Source organism: Neofelis nebulosa, chromosome 11 (genome assembly GCF_028018385.1).
Source record: "Neofelis nebulosa isolate mNeoNeb1 chromosome 11, mNeoNeb1.pri, whole genome shotgun sequence".
Classification (NCBI taxonomy): domain Eukaryota; kingdom Metazoa; phylum Chordata; class Mammalia; order Carnivora; family Felidae; genus Neofelis; species Neofelis nebulosa.
The window spans coordinates 14365727-14383786 of NC_080792.1; the positions used below are offsets into that span (position 1 = coordinate 14365727).

General features: G+C 47.0%; 1 long non-coding RNA gene across 2 annotated transcripts; it reads right to left on the minus strand.

Annotated features, from left to right (window-relative positions):
• Positions 1-2781: 2781 nt before the first annotated feature.
• On the minus strand, positions 2782-11204 carry LOC131489972 (uncharacterized). 2 transcript variants are annotated; one of them, XR_009250867.1, is made up of 3 exons: positions 8366-11204; positions 3553-3652; positions 2782-2981 (listed from the first exon to the last, which is right to left on the minus strand). It is a non-coding gene; the product is annotated as an uncharacterized LOC131489972 (long non-coding RNA). The 2 variants fall into 2 exon arrangements; XR_009250866.1 differs by lacking the exon at positions 8366-11204 and having other exon boundaries at positions 3553-6556.
• Between the last annotated feature and the right edge of the window lie 6856 nt (positions 11205-18060).

Genomic DNA, 18060 nt, shown 5'->3' on the forward strand with positions numbered 1-18060 from the left:
TGCTAAGTGGGAAGAGAGCCATGATGGGGGGGGGGGGGGGAACCATCTACCACAAAGGTCCCCAGGGACTACGAGGGCACATGTCACACATTTGTCATCCCTGGTCTATAGCTTTCGGGGGGACCGTTTCCTAAATATGTTGTTGCCGGATAGAGGTAAGAGATTTTTATGTCCTGATAGAAAAACATATGAAGGCATAAAAATAAGCGATTGCTATATTCTCACTCCTTTTTTCTATTTCTACAGACATCTTCATGCTCACTGTGCAAATCTTGTGATTTTCAAAACATAAATTCTTAGAGGCAAGGCGCGGGATCTGTTCATACTCCGCAGCCAAGTGCATGCTGGGTAGTGGTTGTATCGCTGGGATGACTGGGCGTGGGCCAAGCCTGAGCTCAGCTCTTTGGAGTGGGTTTGGAGGAGTAACGAAGACATCGGGGATGGGAGTGTTTTAGTCCCAGTTCTGCTGCGTGCGCCACCATGGCAGTGCATTTCAACCCTCAAGAACTCAAGGGCCCCATCTGTAAAATGGGAATAACCATTCCATCCCTATCTTCCACCGCTGGTTGGTGCGTGGCATGTACAGGCTGGGTTGTCTTTTATTTTTTATTGTTTTTAAGTTTATTTATTTTGAGAGGGAGAGAGAGAGAGGAGGAGGAAGAGGAAGAGGAGGGGGAGGAGGGGGAGGAGGAGGAGGAGGAGGAGGGGAGAGGGAGGGGGAGGAAGGGGAGGAGGGGGAGGAGGGGGGAGGAAGAAGAGGAAGAGGAGGGGAAGGGGAGGAGGGGGAGGGGAGGAGGGGGAGGGGGAGGAGGAAGAAGAGGAAGAGGAGGGGGAGGAGGAGGAAGAGGAGGGGGAGGGGAGGAGGGGGAGGGGAGGAGGGGAGGGGGAGGAGGAAGAAGAGGAAGAGGAGGGGGAGGGGGCGGAGGGGGAGGGGGAGGAGGAAGAAGAGGAGGGGGAGGGGGAGGAGGAGGAAGAGGAGGGGGAGGGGGAGGAGGAGGAGGGGGAGGGGAGGAGGGGGAGGGGGAGGAGGAAGAAGAGGAAGAGGAGGGGGAGGGGAGGAGGGGGAGGAGGAGGAAGAGGAAGGGGAGGAGGAGGGGAGGAGGGGGAGGGGGAGGAGGAAGAAGAGGAAGAGGAGGGGGAGGGGGAGGAAGGGGAGGAGGAGAGAATGAATCCCAAGCAGACTCTCCATTGTCGGCACAGAACTAGATGTGAGGCTTGAACTCACCGATCATGAGATCATGAGCTGAGGCAAAACCAAGAGTCAGATGCTTAACTCACTGAGCCACCCAGGCGCCCCTGGAGTTGTCCTTTAGAAATCCTTCCTGCGCATTCTGAGGGCAGTGCCACGACAAACAAGAATGTTTGCAGAGGAAACATTTTGCCCAGGAAATCCCGCTCTGACCGTTACAGAAAGACATCTGGAAGTCTCCAGAGCCCAACGGTTCAGAAAATGCCAAACAAGGAAACGTGACAGTCTGAAGGGTCCGTGGTGCCCCGGGGATGGGGCACAAGGAACAGTGTGAGAGAGGGGGCGCCAGGAGCTGACCTTTCACTGCACTGGCATCATGTGCAGGAGCCCTGGATGGGCGGCCAAAGTCATCTGACCTCACAGCCAGTGCCTGGGGACATTAGAAGGAGGCTTACAAATGACTCAGTTGAAAGTCTGCTTGTGAGGAAGCAGGAAGAAAAGTCATTGTTCCAGGATCCCAAAGGTAATTAGTGGTTGGAAAGAGACAAGAACCCCACTTTGCAGATGCCTGGAAGAAGAGGATGTACGGGGAGTGGGAGGGAAGGCCCAGAAGGAACCCCGTATTCCCTGCAAACAGCTGGCCTTGACCCTAGAGGAGTGGGGGCTGGACTCTGATATCCTTGGGTCCCTTCCCAGGCAAGGGGTTGCAGCTTGAACGGGAGAAAAATCAACCTGTGGGATTTCGGTTTTTACATCTGTTTAGGGGCGCCTGGGTGGCTCAGTCAGTTAAGCACCCAGCTCTTGATTTCAGCTCAGGTTCGTGAATTCAAGCCCCGCATCAGACTCCACGTTGACTGTGTAGCACCTGCTTGGGATCCCTTCTCTCCCTCCTTCTCTGCCCCTCCCACACCCTCTGTCTCTCAAAATAAATAAACTTTATTTAAAAAAATAAATACATCTGTTTAATCTTCTATAAGGAAACCAGCGTGACAGCAAGAAGTTGTGGGGTTGTGACAGCAGAAGGGGATGTGCCTGAGATCCGAACCCCAGTGTGAGGCAGTGACTCTGGGTTGTGGGTTAAAAGGTGGGCAGTGGGAGGGCTCTGCCTGGTGCAGGAATAAGACGAAGGGGTCATTGTCTGCAGAGAATTTAAAACCGTTAGCAAAGCCATCTGAAAGTTGGTCTGTTTTTCACTATAACCTTGCACTGGCAAATCTTAAGTAACGTCACCGATCCAACATTCTGCCCTGAATAATCTTCCGTTGGTCCAAGGTCTAGACAACTGTGCTTACTGTTGAGTTTAGCACTATGTCCTTAAGCCTAAATTAGCACATTCTTATTCTTTATCCTTTTAAAAAACGCTGTATTCCACTTGGAAGTTCACTTGCCACGCCTTTGTTGCCAAATAGCTTTTGAGAAGGAAACAATGGGAGCCTTGAAGACCCAGACAAGAAGTTGATACAAAAATATTTGCAAACTGGCAGAATCCACCTTGAACAAGGCACACAACACTTTGAAATGATTCCTTGAGATCAGTGCAAACAAACTGTGGAGAGGACAATTACTTCTGCAAAACAACAACAACCAAAAAGTGAGGAAATAGATAAAAGAATCAAATTTAGGGAAGAAACGTTAGCAGAAATGACCAAAGGTGCCAGTCTTAGATTGCCTGATGAAATTCAAAGGGCAGTGTTTGAAGCCCGAATAGAAATTTGTGATACATTTGCCGGTGATGGGTGTTTGGTGAAAGTTTGTCCACGGTGAAGACCCTTGAGAGCTGCTAGAATTGGTCCTGAAGAAACAAAGAAACAAGGATGGGAACTGTATTGCCCTTTCTGGAATTTGCTGTGACATGGGATGGGTATCTGCCTCATTCATCTTTGTGTTTAAGGCTTTCCTTCTCGACTTAGATGCCTCTTGTTACAGGGAAACCTTCAGCATATGTCAGCTACACTTCAATTTTTAAAAGGAGAGAAAACTTTAGCAATTAAAAGGAGCAAAACATATTCCCCGATGAACTATGTGACACACTGGCAAATCTGGCTATGTGCCTATTGAAGGGGACAATTCAGGATCGATTTTGATGAAATCATTGTCAAATGTGTAGACACGTCTCAAAGACAAAAACTTTAGTGTTCTATTTGTTACTGACATGTAGGCAAAAGATCTCCCTTTCCTTAAAAAAAAAAAAAAAAAAAAAAGACGTCTTTACTCCCCTCCCCCTTTTTGGTAATGTACTATTATTTATTTACTTATTATTCATTAATTTATTTAACTTCCATGATTATGTATGTAAAGTGCAATAAAAGAAAATTTTCATTCCCTGCCGAATTTCTTTACATTCGTGATATTATTCAACTTACTGTGTGAATGGTACGGGAGTTGTTAAAAAGAATCCACTCTAGGTTTGAAATACGGGAGGCCCGGTGCTGGAGCAGGCATAGCATTCTGAGAGTTTCTGTCCTGTAAAGGTAACACTCACTCTTTCAGAGGGAGTAACAATATATAGTTTTGTAATAACAAGGAGAAAACAACAATATATAATTTTGTAACAACAGCACCAGCACAGATACTTAACATTTTTCCAGTGACTTGATCACTCAGCAGATAATTTGCACCTGCTTCTCTTCTGCCCAAAGGGAGAGTTGCCCGAATCCTGTTGGATACGGGCATTGGATGATTCTGGGGGGAAATGTCAGCTTCTACTCACGTTCTCCTGTGTTAACCGAAGGCCAGCCCGGGGTAGGACAGGGAGGGAAATCTTTAGCCCTGCAGCCTTCCTTCTGTTCTCTTCTCCCTCAGGGATTAAATCCTCTGCCTCCCATGCTCCCCCTGGCTCCTTCTCAAACCCTACCCACCTGAGGCTGTGTGATACGTGCAGAAAGCAAAGGTCTTGCTTCCTGTAAACATAGCACTTAGCACAGGGTCTGCCCTGTAGGCATTATAGCTATGGACTCTAGGGATGGATGGTCTAGTGACAGAACTTTAGGCATCAGCCAACAGTGGAGTTGGGAGGAATTTTAGGGGCAACCCGTTGCCTCTTTTGAAACACCTACCCTGCAGTTGGTAGGTGGCTTAAAGGACTTCACAACTGGTAGATGGCTCTGACCTTCCCACCGGGCGCCCACATTAAACTCCAATGAGACTTTTCAGCTCAGCGCCCACTCTCAAGCAGTCGCATTGGGAAGGATTGTGAGGCTTTGTCCCTGCCCCATGAGAACAAAGGCTGAGATTGATTAACAGCTCCTTCTGCGGAAGAGGGAGCCCAGAATGCTGGCTAAGGGAGTTCCACGCTGGCCACCCCTGTTTTGGCCTCCCGGCTGTCAAAGCCAGGCATCTATCCCACATCCTAAGGCCACCCTTTCCTTATGCGTTTGACAAAGGAGTAGAATAAAATCAGGATATTTTGGCAAACGCAAGTATACATTTGGCTTGCTTGAATTCACATCATGTTTTCCTTGAGCCAAGGTCATAATTTGAGAGGTGGGGGCCAGGCCAAATTTTACAGAGATACTTGGCAACTTTAACAATTGGCAAAGAGGCAAGAAATTGGTAAACGCTGTTTTAAAAATATCGCCAAATGCCAAGCGTTTTGTATTTCATCTCTGATGTTTGTTTATGGATGTTTGCTGCCATTTTTCAGGAACTCCAGTAGCTGGTACCCAACGATTACAAACCTCCACCTGCTACCGAGGACGCCTTTGCAAACGCACCGTGCCTCCAGCAGCCTGGAGACAGGGAAGAGCAGAGGTGCCCTGGGGGGTGATCTCAGGGACCCCAGAAGATCCCTGCCTTCCAAAACATTTGCACCACCTTCTCGGTGGTGAATAAAGGAGGAAAACTCCTGTCTAGGGAGAGAGAGAGCACTTCACGAATGTCTGTTGACTTAAAGTTGCTGGTAATCAATTTTTTCCCTGAGGTGAAGTTTTCACAGAGGACAAAAAGGCAGAAAGATGGGGGACTGTAACTCTGATGGGCGAGGAAAGAAAGGCATGTGGGGGAAGAAAGGGAAGGCACCCTAAATCCGATTCGTCTGTTGCACAATGTCCCGGGGGCAGCTCAGAATGTGCAGCTGCTGCTGAGGCACCTGTGCCGATTATCTGGGGGAGGTCAGCACCACTGGCTTTGACTTTTTGGGTCCGTCCTTAGATCCGTTCAGCTGGCAAACTGGGAGACAGCAGGGAGCCCCGCCCTCGCCTCCCCACGGTCAAAACCCAATAATCAGCACCGACGCTGGCGAGGTAGAGCGGAACTTGTTCTAGCTGAGCCTATGGTAAAAATCTGTGCCAAGGTATTCCGCAGCTTTGCTTTGGTGATTCATCCGTAATCATTACATCAACCTCTTGTGTTTCTAGGGCCCCTCTGCTCCTAAGTTCTGAGAAGAGCAGCAGGAAGAGAAGGAGAAAGTTATTTATTGAGGACGCGCTATATGCCAGCCCCTTTGCTAGAAAGTTCCAGGTGGTATTTCCAAACCTTATCACGATACCACAAGGAAAGAACGATTCTTGGCAAGTCACAGTGGGGGAAATTGAGGATGAGGAGGGTGTCATGAAGCTGGTGTTCAAAGGACGCTTTGTTACTTCGAAGAAGCAAAGTCTTACACGAAAAGATACTCAACGTCTCTCATCATCAGGGAAGTGCAAATCAAAACCACCATGATACCACCTCCCACCTGTCAGAAGGGCTGACATGAACAACTCAGGCAACGACAGATGTTGGTGAGGATGCGGAGAAAGAGGGTCTCTTGTGCATTGTTGGTGGGAATGCAAGCTGGTTCAGCCGCTCTGGAAGACGGTATGGAGGTTCCTCGAAAAACTAAAAATAGAACTACCCTAGGACCCAGCAATTGTACTACTAGGTACTTATCCAAAGGATACAAAAATGCTGATTCAAAGGGGCACATGTACCCCAATGTTTATAGCAGCGCTATCAACAATAGTCAAATTATGGAAAGAGCCCAAATACCCATTGACTGATGAGTGGATAAAGAAGATGTGGGGTGTGTGTGTGTGTGTGTGTGTGTGTAGAATGAAATATTACTTGGTGATGAAAAAGAATGAAATCTTGCCATTTGCAACAATGTGGATGGAACTAGAATGTATTATGCTAAGTGAAACAAGTCAGTCAGAGAAAGATAAACATATGATTTCACTCACATGTGGAATTTAAGAAAAAGAACAAATGAACATAAGGGAAGGGAAGGAAAAATAAGATAAAAAACAGAGAGGGAGGCAAACCATAAGAGACTCTTAAATCCAGAGAACAAACTGAGGGTTGCTGTAGGAGGAGGTGGGTGGGGGGAATGGGTTAAATGGGTGACGGGCATTAAGGAGGGCACTTGTTGGGATGAGCCCTGGGTGTTGAATGTAAGTGATGAATCACTGATTCACTATATATATATATATATATATATATATATATATATATGGATTCACTATATATATATATATATATATATATATATATATATATATATATATATGGAAGAAAAGTCTTCCATGGCTAATGCAAAGGGGAGGCCCCTTTCAAGGTACATGGTGGTGGCATCCAGAGAGCTCTTCTCAGAGCTTTACTACTCTTTATTTAGTCCCCTTTGTTTTTACCTGATGCCCAGCAGAACTGCCAATGTTAAAATACTTGCAACGATCTTTATGGGAGAAGCCCGTTCAGGTCCTTTATCTTGTCCAACTAGAAATGCACTCAACCCTGTCCTGTCAATCCATCCCATCACTTAGAGTGTCCTAGAAGGTTGTTAACAGGCCCAGAACGTCCCAGCAAGGGCCAGATGGCATCCACTGATGAGATACTGGCGAAGCCTTCTCTGTCCACCCCACCCCTCCATGCCAGGCACCAGGCTAACCTGGCTGGGAGTTGCCTCCTGTATTAAGTCCCTGGGCCCCGAGAACTTCCTTTGACTTATTTCCATCTGACCTTGTGGTTTGCTTGTGTGTGGATCCTGAGCCCTTCCAGGGCCGGGAGGTAGAAGGAAACTGCTCACAGGTGAGACTATTAATGAGGGAAGCAGCCAGAATTCTGCCTAATCTGAAGGTTACGTCAAACGTTAAGGATGAGTAAAATCGTCTTCTAAGTTTGTCCGAGGTCACAGGTAGTCCTGCTTGAGATCCTCTCATTCATTCTGGAATTGCTCCCATAACCGCCGATACTGAACACGAGGTCAAGGCTCAACCTTCAGTAGAGCTCCATCTAGCGGAATTGTTTTCCATTACAAGCTTTATGGTGCCAGGGGAGTCCCTTTTGCGTAAGGAGTCTGGCATTTGCTTCTTATTTTAGGCTCTGTGTCAATGGGATGATTGGGCATTTCCTCAGTCCAAATAAGCCGAGTTCACATATCGTGGAGGTAAGCAGGGTGTATGTTAATTGAGCAAGGCTAGTTCAAAGCCTACCAACTTGAGTTCCATTTCCTCTTGACTAGGAGGGGGCAGAGTGGATCTCTTACACTGGGATGGAGTCCCTGGCTGCTGGAAAGTGGTGGGGAAGGAGAAGAGAGGACAACGCAAATGTCCTGGAAATTTCCGTGTAAGATCAGGCACGGGCAGATTAAATCAATGTTGTCCTCATGAAAACAGGCAGACCAGCTGGCATCCCAGGCTTCAGATGCTGGCTCCCAGCCCTGGAAAGCGGAAGATCCCCATCTGTCCCCCACCCCTCCAGTGGCTGACATTGTACAAGGTTCTGCATGTTCAATTTCTTTCTACATCACCTGTTGCCCAATGTGTTCTGAACACAAATGATTTTAGTCCCCTCTTGCCCCTCTCCTTTAAAGGCAGCCTGCTATAATTTTATAGGGTTAGAATTTCAGGGAATTAAAAACTGCTCAGATAAACTCCCACCACCCAGCCACCCTTGACCTTCTGGGAGGAATAGTCTATTTGTGTCCTGGGGCTGCCTTAATGAAGTACCACAAACCGATAAGTTAAAGCAACAGAAATGTATCCTCTCCCGGTCCTGGAGGCTGGAAGTCCAGGATCCAGGTGTCAGCAGGGCGATCCTCTCTCTGAAGGTGCGAGGGAAGGCTCTGTGCCTCCCTTCCAGCTTTTGGTGTTTCCGGCCATCCCTGGCCTTCCTTAGCTTGTAGGCAAGACACGTGAGCCTCTCCCTCCAGCATTACATGGTGTCCTCCCACCCTGTCCTCCCTAAGTGTGCCGGGGTCCTCACCTGCTACTCTGTGTGTGTTTCTTCTCTCTTCTTAGAAAGACACCAGTCAATTGGATTAGGGGCTCAGCCTCCTTCGGAGTCAACTCCCATCTTGATTCTATCTTGCAAAGATGCTATTTCCTGAGAAGGTCACATTCACAGGTACTGGTGGTTAGGACTTTGACATATCTTTCTGTGGACACATTCAACCCATGAGAAATAGGAAGGGACAACAGCAGGCGGAAACCACAAGACCAACACTGGCTTCAAGGGTGGGGAGGGAGCACGGAGGCAGGGAGTCCTCAGAGCAGCTGGGGGTTGTTTTCTCGAGGTCCCACGTTCCCACGCATCCAGACCTGTTACCGGAGGCTATGAATGCAACACCAGACCAGACCCTGACATCACATACTGTTAATTTGATAAGATTAGAAATCTATTTCATAAAAAGTTTTCATGTTTAGTCATTTTTGAGAGAGGGAGAGAGAGAGAGAGAGTGTACAGGCAGGGGAAGGGCAGAGAGAGAGGGAGACAGAGGATCTGAAGCGGGCTCTGTGCCGACAGCAGAGAGTCCGATGTGGGGCTCCAACTCACGAGCCGGGAGATCATGACCTGAGCCGAAGTCGGATGCTTAACTGATCGAGACACCCAGTCACCCTGGAAATATATTTTAAGCATTGCCGTTTCCTTGAAAAGGCAGTTAGGGCCCATTATTTATTTGGAACATCTTCTATTTACATTTGTCATTAACTTACTGCCCTTTATTTTTGGTGGATGGATAGGAAAGACATATGACCCATTTAACATTATTTGTGCATTTCCACTGAAATAGAGTCAAGCAGAAATATACAGAAAGTTTCAGTCATTTTATCTAGGATTCTCTCTTATTTACATTATGTATTAAAAAAAATTTTTTTAATGTTTATTTTTGAGAGACAGAGAATGAGTGGGGAGGGGCAGAGAGGAAAGGAAACACAGAATCCCAAACAGGCTCCAGGCTCTGAGCTGTCAGCACAGAGCCTGACGTGGGCCTGGAACTCAAGGACCGTGAGATCATGAGTCATGACCCGAGCCGAAGTCGGATGCCTAACCCCTGAGCCACCCAGGCGCCCCCTATATTATCTATTTGACAGATAATTCAATAGATCCTGCTGCACCAAAGCATAGAACATTCTTATTCCTTACAATTTTTACAATCCTGTTGGCTTGTTACTGGTAATGCATGCGTGTTTGCAACACTTAAGTGCTGTCATCCCTCCTTTGAAACAGACATAACAACAATGCCTGTCACTTACTGACTGCTTCTATGTGCCAGGCACTGTGCTAATTGATTTTTTTTTTTTTTAATGTTTATTTATTTTTGAGAGACAGAGCATGAGTGGGGAAGGAGCAGAGAGAGAGGGAGACACAGACTCCGAAGCAGGCTCCAGGCTCTGAGCTGTCAGCACAGAGCCCGACGCGGGGCTCGAACTCACAAACCGCAAGATCATGCCCTGAGCCGAAGTCGGCGCTTAACCAACGGAGCCACCCACCCAGGCGCCCCTGTGCTAATTGATTTCTATGCATCATTTTATTTAATTCTTAAAATAGGCTTATGCTGTATCATTTCCACTTTACAGGTGAGAAAGCTGAGACTGGACAGCAGAGGGTCTTGTCCCAAATCACCTCGCTCTTTAGTGGTGAAGCTGGAATTTAGTTTCGAGTTTCTGAAAGCTTGTATTGGACTGCCTTCATATAATATCTTCCACAGCCATCCTGACAGATTTCCCTTGACCCATCTAGCTCCTTTTCCTCACCCCAACCTTTGCCTCACGAGAAGACCAGCTCAGGTTTAGGTATAGAGACAAATACCTAATGGTCCAGACCCGTTTCAACGTTACCACACATTGTTTTTGGCCACTAGGTGGAAATACGCCTATTTTCTCTCCTCCAAAAGATCTTGAGCTTTTTAACAAACACATTTTCGAATTCATTTCCCCTCTTTGGGCCCCCCAAGTCCAAATGCCTATAGAGCCATAACCACATTAATAGTGAGTTAAAACACACAGAACTGGGCCAATGGACTACCCTGTTCATTACTTTATTAAAAGTGGGGGATAAAAGTCCCACAGTGATTCCAGATGGTGGTCGAATCAACAAGCTACTTATATACAATAGACACTCTCGGCTTGGAAACTACATGAATGTGTGCTTTTGATCCATAAAGAGCTGCCTCAGTGGGCCAATCATAATAAAAGTTATGTATCTAAAGTAGGTGAAGACGTGATGAGCAACTTTAAAATGGCCTTGGCAGCTTTTATAAAATCACATCTAATCGTTGTGGACTATGTTTCTGGAGTAGATGGTGGAGGGAGCGTAGAGTCTCTGTGAGTGTGGGCTTGACCTTACTGGACAATGTGCCAGGCGCTGCGTAAAGTATGGTGTGCACAGCGCTGAGCCAGACATGATCCCTGGCTCCCATCATGCCTTGCCCTGGTAGTTACAACAGAGACAGATGAGATCTGCCTGGGAGTGATGTATGTGGATGTGTGTGTGTGTGTGTGTGTGTGTGTATGAGTGGATGTCTTTGCTTGTGTGTACACAGCTGATCTTCATCACTCATAGATTTCATATTTGTGAACTCACCTACTCGCTAATATTTACTTATAGCCCCCAAATCAACACTTGTGCTTTTGTGGTCAGTTGCTGAGATGTGCAGAGCGGTCAAAACTTTGAACCACTTGATGTGACACGTTCCCAGCTGAGGGTGAAGGAGGCAATGCTGTATCTCCTTGTTTTAGCCACCACGCTGCAAACATGTGTCCTTTTCACCGTCTATTTAGTGTCGTGTTTCTTGCATTTTGTGCTTTTTGTTGATTTCACCATTTAATTTTTTTTTTTTTTCAACATTTTTTTTTTTATTTATTTTTGGGACAGAGAGAGACAGAGCATGAACGGGGGAGGGGCAGAGAGAGAGGGAGACACAGAATCGGAAACAGGCTCCAGGCTCCGAGCCATCGGCCCAGAGCCTGACGCGGGGCTCGAACTCACGGACCGCGAGATCGTGACCTGGCTGAAGTCGGACGCTTAACCGACTGCGCCACCCAGGCGCCCCGATTTCACCATTTAAAATGCCCCTACGTACAGGGCTAAAGCGCTGCCTGGTGAGGCAGGAAGGCTGGGGTGTGCCTCCAGGGGAAAATACTTGTGCTGGAAAAGCCTCCTTTGGGCCTGAGTTATAATGCTACTGTTGGGACTTCAATGTAATTAATTAACAATCTATGTTAAATAAGGTGTCTTTAAAAAGAAACACACACAGGGGCGCTTGGGTGGCTCAGTCGGTTAAACATCCGACTCTTGGTTTTGGCTCAGGTCGTGAGCTTGCAGTCTGTGGGATCGAGCCCTGCATCAGGATCTGTGCTGACAGCATGGAGCCCGCTTGGGTTTCTCTCTCTGCTCCTCCCCCTGCTCGTGCTTGCTCTCTCTCCCTCAAAATAAACTGACTTTAAAAAAAAAGAAAGAAACACACATGAAGCCAATTTATGTACTGACCAGTTGATGAAAGAAATGTGATCAAAACTGGAAGAAAACTAACCCTGTATTGTCCCTTGGAGCAGTGGTTCCTAATTCACCGATTCAGTGCTCGTGGTGACCTTATGGATCATAACCACTGTGAATAAGGGTTGGCTGTATATTTTATATACACACACTGAGTATTAAGAGAATTCCACATGATCCCAATGAGGGGTGGTGTCTCTAAAAATCAGTACAGCTGCCCAGCAAGCTTTCAGATATGTCCCATGCACAGAGATGGGAGGAGGAACATGGATTCAGGTAACTACACTAGGTGAAAAGAAAAGTTATTAGATTAAAAGTTATTAGATTTAGAGAGGACTTCCGATTTATGGATCAAATAGTCTAACCTTTGCATCTTTCATTTAAGGCAGGAAGGTAGAGAGAAGAAAAGGGAAGGGAGGGAAACCCAGGAGTGTCCCACACATGAACGAGGGGATAGAAGGGACGGGAAGGGCCAACGTCTGATCCCATGAGGGACTGAGAAGGAGCAAGACTAATCATGTCATGATAGCCTCCAGGGACGACAATCACAGATGTCAAATTTTTCTTACCATTTTTCTGTTATTTTTAATCCTCTCCCCTGACTTTTCCTGCCCTTGTCAGCACTAAATTGCCTTGGATGATTTCAAAAACATTCCTCACCTTATTTAGAGTTGGAGGGGAGCAAGAAAGAGGTCCAGGGGGCCCTCCCTGCAATGCCTGAGTGAGAGAAGGAAGCCTGGCACAGAGCAGATGGGGCGGCTAGAAGAGCAGCCAGTCAATACGGGGACCCGCTGAAAATAGAAACAAGGGGTTGTCCCCAGCACAGAGAAATTGTTCTAAGACAGTGCCTACAGGCAAATGGTCCTTGGGCGACTTCCCTATGGCCATCCATCCAAGAGGAACCTGGCCCTTTCAAGAACCATGTCAGGAAGTTTCAGAGACTACAGCGATTGGGGCTTGTGAAAAATGCGTGGTCAACTCAGAGGGCTTTGTTGATCTACCTCAGCCACGGAACCAGGAAGACGACTCACGGCCTGAGGGAGCGGGTAGTGTAAATGCCTGGAAGGACTACAGCGCTACTCAGAACTAGTCAATAACGCTTTTGTTTCCGTATCACAGAAAATGATCTTGCTGCTGGGAAGTGGAAAACAAAAATAAGCCCAGAGATGCGCAACCCAGAGAGGAAGGAGCCGACAACCTCGCTGTCCTGAGAGCACGAGAGCAACAGCCAGCAGGCCTCCGAGCTCAGAAGAACAAGTTCCAGGGGACTGGGGGCCTTTGCAGGGGTGGTCTGAAGAGCCAGATCCACGAGAGAGAAGTGACAACTCTCAGTGACAAACCTGGTGTCATGGCTTAAGAGAAAGGAGGAAAGTGGAATGTGAGATGGGAGACAGCTGAATATTACTTCCTGGCTTAAGATTGCAATCTGCCGTTACCGTTTTAGCCCTGAACGTGAACGCTAACAATCGGGGGTGACAAACTCACCATATTTCCCCGTTTTATAGGATCACTATTATACTAGCCAATCACGAGCAATCCAGAGAGCTCACGTATGTGGATTTTGGCAAAGGCTCTCATGGCTGGAGAGAGGCTGGCGAAGCGTGAATTGGAAATCATCACATCACAACGACCATAGCCCGGAAGTTCACCTGATCAAGGGCACAGGCCGGCCGATGGCAAAGCTCCCACCCAATTTCAAGATGCAGGAAAAGTGGTGGGATGCCGACTTTTTTTGAGCGAGAAGTTGCTAACTTACTACATTGCTACTATGGCGTTTGATACCGGGAAAACAAAGATGTGTTCCTTCCTTGAGTGAGCTCGTGTCTCAAAAAATGAAAGCCAGTCATTCCACTAAGTTTTCACTCAAAAACTTCCAAAACGTGGAAAGAAGGTTCACCTGGTACGGGTAAGACAGGCTCTGACATTTATGCTGGTTAGGCTCCATGTGAGCCTGCTTTAGCCATACAGAAATCGTTAGGTTCCCACAAGGTGTGACGTAGCTCAATTCTCTCAGACCAAGCGTGCGCACCTCTCCCCTATGAGAACTTTATGAATTAACTCTGGGCTGTGGCTACTTACATTTAAATTATTTGGTGACAGATGGTGACTACACTGAGTAATGAATAGGATCGTTGAATCGTTATGTCGTACACCTGAAACTAAGATAGCACTGTATGTTCATTACATGTCAACTTAAAAACTGAAATTGTTAGGCGCGCCAGAGTGGCTCAGTTGGCCGACCGTCCAACTTCAGCTCAGGTCACGATCAGGTTCGTGAGTTCGGGTCCCAGATCAGGCTTGCGGCTGTCCCCTTCCCTCTCTGTCCCCCTTTCCGCTCACACTCTCTCTCAAAAATGAATAAATGTTTATTTAAAACATAAATATTCAAATTATTTACAATTAAAGAAAATTTACAAATCGTTTGCTCGGTGGAAATAGCCACATTTCAAGTGCTCCATAGCCATAGGTGGCTAGGGGCTACCATATTGGACAGCACAGATTCAGAACATTGCCCATCATCTCAGAAAGTTCCGTAGGGACAGTTCTAATCTAGAAGGTTGTGCCTCCACCTTTGAAAGCACTTCTGATTTTTCACGGGTACCCTAGCTATGTTTACCTCCTGCTTGATCCTTTAGAACTGAAATCCTGTGGATGTCCTACAGACCGTCTCTGCCTCTTGGCCCCGTCAGAAGTTGGAGCCTATGTTAACATTTGTCAGCACAAAGCAGAACCTCATGCTTCATTTCTTAAGTGGTGACTTCTCTGACGTTTTTGCCAATTTTATATTTTATGCATCACATTTCCTTTCCTAAGTCGTAGTGATGAATGGAAAACTGTCAGAGTTTGGAGACAAATGTAGGAAAACTAAAGAGAACAGTAAGAGAGACGCATTAGCTGGAGGAGTGGGTGCTGACTGGGCTGACTTCAGCAGGCTGGCCTTTAACAGACCTGGATCTGGGTTTGGTTACTAATGAGGGTGTCATTTGTGATCAAGGGGTTGTGACAGCAAGCGTTACAAGTAGTCATTACACCAGAGCTGACTTGACACGCCTTAATCGCCACAGCCGATATGACTGATTTCAAAGTCTTCATAGCTTGATATTCAAATAAATTGGGACTTTATGGAGCCACACCCACTTATGGTCTCAGTCTAGACTGGAAAATCCACGGTCCCAGCAGAGGTTTTTTTCCTGTTTCCACCTATGCCCGAGGACCTCTAGCAAAACATCACAGACTAGAAATCACCTTCCCCAAGTGATTTTCAGGAGAGTGAACCCTGCTCTCCTAAAAGTCTCAGGACTTTTTTTTTTTTAACGTTTTATTTATTTTCAGAGAGAGTGGGAGAGGGAGGAGCTGAGAGAGAGGGACAGAGAGCATCCTAACCAGGCTCCACACTCAGCCCGATGCGGGACTGGATCCCATGACTGTGAGATCGTGACCTGAAATGAAATCAAGAGTTAGACGCTTAACCGACTGAGCCACCCAGGCGCCCCTCCTAAGACAGAACTTTTGACTGTTTTGGTTAGTCAAACAGAGGCGCTGTTACTGCCCAGGCAACTCCCAGAGGAGCCTCACTGAGGCTGTTTCTGGGAGATTTTTTCCTCAAAGAGGGGACTCTGTTTTGCTCAGACACTTAGAATCACCCTGAAAGATCACAGGAGAATATTCCTGGCACAGGTTTGACATCACAGCACGTGCTAGCCTGGGCTAACTGAGAGTAACGTGTAACAACACATCATTTTGGCAGGAAGGTGTTAGCAGGCTTTATGCATTTAAATTAATATTCAGAAACGTGACTGGTGTGGTAATGAACAGATTTTGGCGGAAGCAGTTGCGGGGCCCTTGACAATTACAGTTGAGAAAATAATACTGAGATGGCTGGAGCATAAATTATGAAGTAACCTTCTAACTTGACATTTTTGGAATTTCATAGTTGCCAGCATACCAAAAAGGGAAGACAGACTGCTCTCGTAGTCAAGCTCGTCTCTCACTATATTGAGAGGCCAAAGTCCTGGCAGAAAGTTGGTATGTCCTGGATGCAGGAGACATAAGCAAGCAGATGTGGGTGCTGGTTGATCTCTGCAGTAAAGGCAAATTCGTCAGACCAAAGTTTCCGGTGTTTTATGAAGTATGAGATAGGAGTGGGGGGGGGGGGCGGGGGCTCCTGAGTGGCTCAGTTGGTTAAATGTCCACTTCAACTCAGGTCATGATCTCGTGGTTGGTTGGTTCAAAACCCCCAACCAAGGGGGGCCTGGAGCCTGCTTTGGATTCTGTGTCTCCCTCTCTCTCTCTGCCCCTCCCCAGCTCGCACTCTTGTCTCTCTATATTAAAAATGAATAAACGTTAACAAAAAAAAAAAAGATAGGAGGGGGTTAAAGACATGGGATCAATCACTCATTCATGCATTCATTCATTCAATTATTTACTCAATTGTTTGTTTGTGGGAGAGTGAAACTGCCCCCCCCTTAAAGCCTTCCTTCCTCTGCCCTACCCCTGTGGAGAGAGAGTCTTGGCAAGACAGATGAGCTAGGCAGACATATTCAATATGATAATACACATTAGTGGTCAATGTGAGAGCCCTGGTGAGAAGGGCTTGTCTTGTTCACGTCCTGCTCTGAGGAACCCGTAAGTTTTGTGACTTTTGCTGAGGAGGGCAGGAGGAGGGACCTAGCTCTGCCTTCCTGGATGGTGCAGGATGAATGTTCCTCATGATCCTATAGATTGCTGCCAGGATGGAGCCAGGATCCTGGGGAAGGGGTGGGGAAGGAAGGAAGGAAGGAAGGAAGGAAGGAAGGAAGGAAGGAAGGAAGGAAGGAAGGGAGGGAGGGAGGGAGGGAGGGAGGGAGGGAGGGAGGGAGGGAGGGAGGAAGGGAGAGAAAGCAGAGATCCTCTTAGGAGCACATGGAAGAAAGCTCTGAATGGGGTGGGGGGGGTACACTGAGGGCGAAGTAAGGCAATGTCTGGCCCCATCTTCTGGAAGCATGTGTGTTTCTGATTAGCTAGAAATAAGAATGTTTTCTTTCTGGTAATGGACCAATCAGCTGGCCCTCAGACCCTGGGGGAGGGAAGCTAGAGGCTAATCAAGAACTTGTTCATCCATAGGTCCTTGGAGGCCCTTTGTGAAGAGCCTTAGAAATTTCACAATGGGATCATCTCCAACAGCTGCTTCTAAGGACTGACTGTCTATTGGAAAGGAAGGACTCATGAGTGAACAAATGGACACAGACAGCTAGGAGAGAAAGAAGCAAATAGTCACTAGTATATGCCAGGCATCTGTGGACAACACTAGGCTCCCTCAAGAAGACTCCATGAATAGGTGTTTTATAGCTAGGTTCTAAAATATCTTCGTAAATTGGCTTGCTAAGGTAGGCAGAATAATGGCCCCCAAAGATGCCCATGTCCTAACTCCTGCAACCTATGAATATGATCCTTCTCGTGGCAAAACTGACTATGCAGATGTAATTAAGTTAAAGATCTGGAGATGGGGAGATCATCCTAGATCATCCAAGTGGGCTCGGCGTGATCACAAAGGTCCTTAGAAGTGAGAGAGGGAAGCAGGAGACTCAGAGTTAGGGCAGATGGGGCAACAAAAGCAGAGGTAGGAGGAAAGGCCACGAGCCAAGGAACGTGGACAGCCTCTAGAAACTGAAAAAGGGAAAGAAACAGATTCTTCCCACCTCTCCAGAAGGAACGGTCAACACCTTGATTTTAGCCCCGTGACCCGTTTCAGATTTCTGATCTCCAGAACTGGAAGATAACACATTTGTGTTTTTCTGAACCGTGTTTGTGGTCGTTTGTTACAGCAGAAATGAGACACTGATACGCTTGCCTTTAACCAGACGACCTAAAGTTTTGATGAGAAAAGTAAAAAAGATTGATTCCTTTCATGTAGAAATATGAAATTAAAAAATATTTTTTTAACATCTGTTCATTTTTGAGAGTGAGAGAGACAGAGCATAAGCAGGGGAGGGGCAGAGAGAGAGGGAGACATAGAATCCGAAGCAGGCTCCAGGCTCCGAGCCGTCAGCACAGGGCCTGACGCGGGGCTCGAACTCACGGATTGCGAGATCGTAACCTGAGCTGAAGTCAGACGCTTAACCAACTGAGCCACCCAGGCGCCCCAGAAATATGAAATATTATCTTAGGAAGGCAAAACAAAGCACGATTAACCCCTAGGCTGT